Raw genomic sequence first — 6,475 nt, forward strand, 5'->3', positions numbered from 1 at the left:
TGGTCAAATTTAAACCATCTTTTAATTTATTTTCATGTGATTTTGGTAGTTTTTTAAGAGCTTCAATTATTTTAAGAAACCAAATAGAAGATCTCTATGTTAATGTGCCTCTCTGTCTATTTTTTGTTTTTTTAATTGGACTCTTTTTACACTTAATTATCAAAAAACGTCCCTGACTTTGACTCAGATCGGCTCAGGTGTGCAAATAAATATACATTTAGGTTATTACAATGTAATGTTTAAAATGGTGACCATGAATCCATGAATGTCAGTTTCTAAACAAATACAAAAGATCGTTGCTACAGCTTACAAATCAACATTTATTTCAATCACAAACGTTCAAAGTTGTCTATACCCTGATGATGTCCATAATGCACTGAGATATTTCTATTATTTTAATTTTTCTTCTATGCGTAATGAATGGCAGGTGATATCACATTCCCAACACGACTGTAAGAGCGAGTGAAACGTTAGTTTATTACAAAAGAAGAAAAACATTCTTCAGAAACACAACAACTGAAGAGAAAATCTCCCGTTTGGCAAAAATATCAACTGTGAATCCAAATGAGAGGTTGTTGTGACAGGAAAGGAACAAAGTTCATCTTCAAATAGGTGAGTAACGTTAGAGACGTTAGATCGGATGGGGCCCTTCATTCATATATTTATAATATATTATATTATATAAGTATTATATTGTTCAGTCTTTAGATGACACTGAGTAGTTCTAAATATTTTCCACTTTGAGAACCAATCGTATCGGAAATATACGACGATACGTCTTTAAAAAAAGATAAATAGTGATAAAATATCACGTAGTTTTAATGTGATTTAATGAAATATCTGACGTTATCTAACTGTTTATTGTACTTCTTCTAACGTTAGAATGGATGTTCATTTTACTTCATAGACACTATAATGATCTAGAGCACCATTTTTTGCTATTTTATTCTTGAATTTAATGTAAATTGATTAATCTGAAATGTCTAATTAACTCGTTTTGAAGGTTGGAAAATAAATTGATTCAGATAGGCTGTTCATTTGATAAAGATGTGAAAAATTTGCTTCGTGCAAATAAATCTAACGATGACTGAAAATTTAACCATATAGGTGAAGTAACCTTTAGTTTAATTTAAAGAGTGTGTTTTATTTACGGTTTACGGTTGTAAAAAGTTTAAATAATCTATTTACCTTGATTCATCAACACTTTTTTTTTTCTTTTGCCCAACAGTCAACACATATCAACTAAGCCCTGTCACAACCCTAATGTTCAAAATAACTCAATTATTAAAAAATCCAATTGACAAAATAATAATTTCACTGTATTTAAACCTGTTCATTCACAACATTTTGAATCACACTCAAAGAATTGAAATCCTTAAATCCCAATTTTAAAGCTAATTCAACGCGATTGTGTATTTCTTATATTTCTTATATTTCCAAAATGTTTGACTTGTGTAATTCAAATACAAAATAAACAAATAAATACAGAGTTTAGTTAACATAACAATTGTTTTTAATGTCAGCATTTTTTATATGAAATATGAATGTTATTTTTATTTTTTGTATTTGATTGAATGAGAAGGTAAGAGGCGCTATATAAAAATAAAAATAAAGGTATTATTATTATTAAGATTGTAAGGAACTGGTGGGCAACAAACCAGATTTGAAAAATTCAGTTTATGTAGACAGTTGCTTTCTCATCCCACATCAGCAACCAGAAGACAAACACATTATAAGACAACAGGACTGTTATTTCTTTCACAAAGCTTTATTTATATAAATACGTTTTACATTTCCACTGAGCAGATGATGCGCAGTTTGAATCAAAACCCGTTGCGTCATAAAGGTTTAGAACGCAGAAGCGCGTTTGTTTTTGCAGGCAGAACATATAATGTCTTCATTTTACTGAGAGATTTCACGAGACTTTTGTCAGACGTCGAGTGTGTTTCGTCAGAGCTTTTGGTATTATCAGAAATTTCTTTTTCGATTTAAAGTGGAGATGGTGGTCTAATGGGTTAGACAACTGAACTGTTAAATCAAAGGTTGCTGGTTCGATCCCAGCATCCACCACCAGTGTGTCCTTGACATCATGATGATGATGATGTCCAGTATTTGCCACAAATATCTTTAGTACTGTAACACTCAAACACAAATCAAGTTAAGTGATGGTAAAATAATAACAATATATTCTGTTATTTAAGTATCACCCGCCTCCACCAGAGTGAAAAAGCTCCTGATGAGGAGAACAAGCGTTACAGGTCTAGAAGTCCTTTGAGACGGTCTGATCGGGATCGAAGGAAGGAATGATCCCATTCCTAAACCTCTGTCAAAGCCAGTCCAGGCCTCACCGGTGTCAACACACAAGACTAGTGTAGACAAAGAGCGAGGTTAATCATCTACACAAATCTCTTACTTCTTTATTATGATTTGTTTATGAATGAAACATATCAGCATGTTTCATGTTTTTGGGTAAACCTCAAAAGCCAAATACATACAAGTGACCATAAGTGATTTCAAGATTTTCTTAGATTTGCTTTTAATGAAAACAATTGACTAAAGCTAATTGTTGCATGAACAGGAAACATGTTTTTTACATAATGTACATGAAATGTCTAGAAAAACAAACATCATCCCATACAAGACACTTCATACATAATCTTTTGCACAGATCCTCAATGATAGATTTTTCCCATACGTGTCCCTTTACACCTGTACTTATTCAGGTATTACAGGTGCCTTGCAGAATGGATGTGTTTCCCGAAAAAGAAAAACCGGCCAACAAGACGCTGAATGTCTGTGCCACAGGCCGACATTGCCCAGACGTCTTGATGATGATAAGCCCCCAATCCAGCCTAAAGAACAGCAACATGCCCAAGAGAAGAAAAGAGTCTCCAAGAAAAGAAAAAGAGAACAAGACAGCAAGCATCCGAATAATAAGCTGAGAAAGGAAGACCAGCCCTCTCCCGCCATCACACCAGACTTCAAGGCCATCGAAGGTAAGACTTTGCTTACAGTACATGAAATGAATTGTGTGTCTCTTCAATGATTTGCCTTCGAGATATTTTGACTCTCGTAAGATTTTTGGCCCACATAAAACATGAGACATTAGACAACCTCCTGATCCACCAGTGATTCATTTGCTGTTTTGGAATGTTTTATATGTGTGTGAGTGAAAATGACTCATTATTTAGTATTTTATCGTTGCTTTTATTTCACTCTGACATTTTTCTCCTGATAGGGATGCCATATGTAAAAGGTCCTAAGCTGGGGGAAGGTGGATTTGGCTGCGTGTATGCTGGGACCCGCATATCCGATGGTTTGCAAGTAAGTCGTTTTCGTCCCCTTTTGTTAAACAGCTGTTTCACACTTTCACATTTTCACTCTTTAACACAGAAACAATCTGTATGTTCATTGTCATTATATTTTTGTCCCTGAGGACCAGGTAGAGATGGTGGGGAGCCATTCAAGTTCCACTTTCAATTCTATTTATTTCACATTTACAGCGACACAGACACTTGCACTATGTATGCTATTGTATTCATGTCACTACATTAAACAACACAATATCAAGATCACATAAAACACTTCTCGAACAAAACCAAAAGGTGTTTGTTCAATTTGAAATGATGAGCAATACAGCGTTGTGTTGTTTAAAGGTCAAGTGTGTAAATTTTTGGAGGATCTATTAACAGAAATGCAATGTAATTTACATAACTATGTCTTCAGAGGTGTGAAAAGATCTCACACAATGAAGCCTTATGTTTTTATAACATAAAAACCTTATGTAGAATGACCTATTTCTATCTACATGCATACACCGCGGGTCACCTTGCATATAATTGGCCATGATCTGTCAGCCGTCGTAATGTTTCGAACGGGAGGGGCGAAGTGAGCGGTTGGTTGCAATTCGTAACCTTGCCGCTAGATTTTTCTGACAGGACCTTTAAAGTGAAGGAAAAAGTCTCTGCATGATTTTTGGGTGTCAAACATGTGAATTATATTTGGAACATCTTCCTTCATTGCAGGTTTTGGTACCATTGGAGATGGATTTAATGATAATTTTCAGTTCACGTCCGGTCTGTCCAAACATCGTGCGTCTTGTGGACTGGTCCGAGCAGCCGAATCATTACGTGATGATCCTGGAACTCCCTGATCCATGCGAGGATCTTGAGATGTTCTGTACACGCATCGGTTCTATGGACGAGAAGACGGCCAAGAGGGTGATGCTACAACTGATCAAAGCTCTCAAACACTGCGAGACCAGAAGAGTCTTCCACCGGGACGTCAAGCCCGAAAACATCCTCATCCGCAAGGACGAGGAAGTCAAGTTGCTGGATTTCGGGTGTGGAGATTTCCTGAAGAACACGGCCTACAGGAGCTTTGCAGGTTGGCAAAGTCTTTGAAGGAAAGACCTTCCTCTCAGTGATTTTAAGTTCCTACAGGTTATCTGGGACATTTTTCCTTAATTTTCCATCCCTGTCGTTCTCTCAGGCACTTTTCTCTTCACATCGGCCTGAGTGGTTTCACAGCCGCCGGTACTATGCCAGACCTGCGACTGTGTGGTCAGTTGGAGTCACGTTGTATAGAATCCTGTGCGGATCACTCCCGTTTGATTACGAATGGCAAATCATCGAAAACCAACCGTTCATACCGCGGTACCTCTCTGAAGGTAAGAGAGAGAAAACTTCCAAAGGGACCGATATCATGCCTACATAAGGACGTGATTTGCTCTTCCGTGTTGTTGAAGACAAGGACTGTGTTTTACATAACAGAATGTTGACACTTGATTCGATGGTGTCTTCATGGAAATCCAGATGGCCGGCCCAGTTTGAAGGAGATTGAGCGTCATCCCTGGTTTCAGTAAACAGGTGACCAATAACATTGTACATGAATCACTTTGGACAGTTACTCATTTATCATTAATGTTATTCTTGCTCTGAAGTGTTTTTGTACAGTATTGTTGAAACAAATTTTGAATTGTTTTGTAGGGCCATCTGGATGGACGAGAGATAGTAATCCTGTTATATCATCCTGTTTCTCAACCCCATGCAATTAAGTTACAGATAACTAGGGCGTGATGGCAAGTGGTCCGTAGAAAACTTTTGAGTTAATTAGCGTGCTGATGAACACAAATTAAAAGATGATAGACAGTTTGTGACAATTCATGACTGGCGGGCGTATGCCATTCACCAAAGCCCGTTGGCATTTTAAATTCCTCTCGGAGATGATAGGTTCTCATGATCAAACCCAGTCTGTCTATCAACACAACGTCGAGAGACCGACTGAAGAGGAACCAATGTTTAACCATAGTAGCCACGTTTTTTGTCGTAAGGGTTAAATGCTCATTGGGCGAGAATGTCAGCTGGTATCCATTAATTAGTTCCATTAGCAGGTTTTTTGTTTAATTTATAGCATATGTGGAATAAACACACCTATGTGAAACATATTGTCCTCATAACCACCTTCATGTAAATGCAATGGCAATTCAATTGCATCGATCCTGAAGTGTCAGGACGTAAACTCAAATAGCTCACATTTAACATTCAGCAGCAAAACTGATGACACACCAATCAGAATCTCAGGATAATATCAATATAAGCAAAGGTAATTGTGCCTCCTAGAATCATCTACTGGGCGTTATTATACTCAAACATAGAGAATAATCACAATACACACTTCATATGGGAGAAATTTCACCTTTCTGTATCCAGTAAACTGTAGCACTTGCAATGCCTCAAATTTGTGATTGTCAAGTTTACAATTGTGCATTTGTAGCCTTTTTTACCTGCTCTGTATTTTTGCAGTAAAAAGTATACAGTACTCTTACAAAATTGGGCCAATGTTGCAGAGGATGCCATATTTTTTGACATTCCTATTGACAAATCGCTTGACTGTATTGTTTCCTGTATGTTCTCTTGAAGTTGCTTTGGATAAAAGCATCTGCTAAATACCTGAATGTAAATGTGATTTGTGCTGTTCTGTACTGTATTGTGTTGCATGACCAGTTCATATAGTTCTTCAGTGTTTGAACTTTTCTTGTCTTGTAAGATCATTTTCATCTACTTTACAGTAGTGTAATGTTTTATTTTTATTTTTTCCTAAAGCTCATTCTTGCATTTTTGAGGGCTTGTGTGTCATATCTGGGGGAAAAGTTAGTTTTTTTAGCCAAGTTGAATGGTTTTGAGAATAGAGCTTCATTTTGACCTTAAAATCGGATGTTTTGGGAATTGGGTGAGATGTTATGGATTTGTGCTCACTGTTTTGAGAATATGAGGCATAATTCCAAGCAATGTGTTTAACCAATCGAGAAAAACTGTAATAGAAAATGACACAAATAACTCACTTTGTCCAGGGATGAAACAAAAATGCTCTGAATAAAAAATATGGTCTTTTCTAAAATGAGTTACAAAATTTACACAATATATAAACTCTCGAGAAGGATAAAAATCACATACATTTTTTAAATGAATTTCTT

General features: G+C 36.4%; 1 pseudogene; it reads left to right on the plus strand.

Moving 5' to 3' along the window:
* The first annotated feature begins 416 nt into the window (after positions 1–416).
* On the plus strand, positions 417–4,864 carry LOC130434490 (serine/threonine-protein kinase pim-1-like; annotated as a pseudogene).
* Positions 4,865–6,475: the final 1,611 nt, after the last annotated feature.

The sequence above is a fragment of the Triplophysa dalaica genome, chromosome 13, assembly GCF_015846415.1.
Source record: "Triplophysa dalaica isolate WHDGS20190420 chromosome 13, ASM1584641v1, whole genome shotgun sequence".
In the NCBI taxonomy this organism is placed as follows: domain Eukaryota; kingdom Metazoa; phylum Chordata; class Actinopteri; order Cypriniformes; family Nemacheilidae; genus Triplophysa; species Triplophysa dalaica.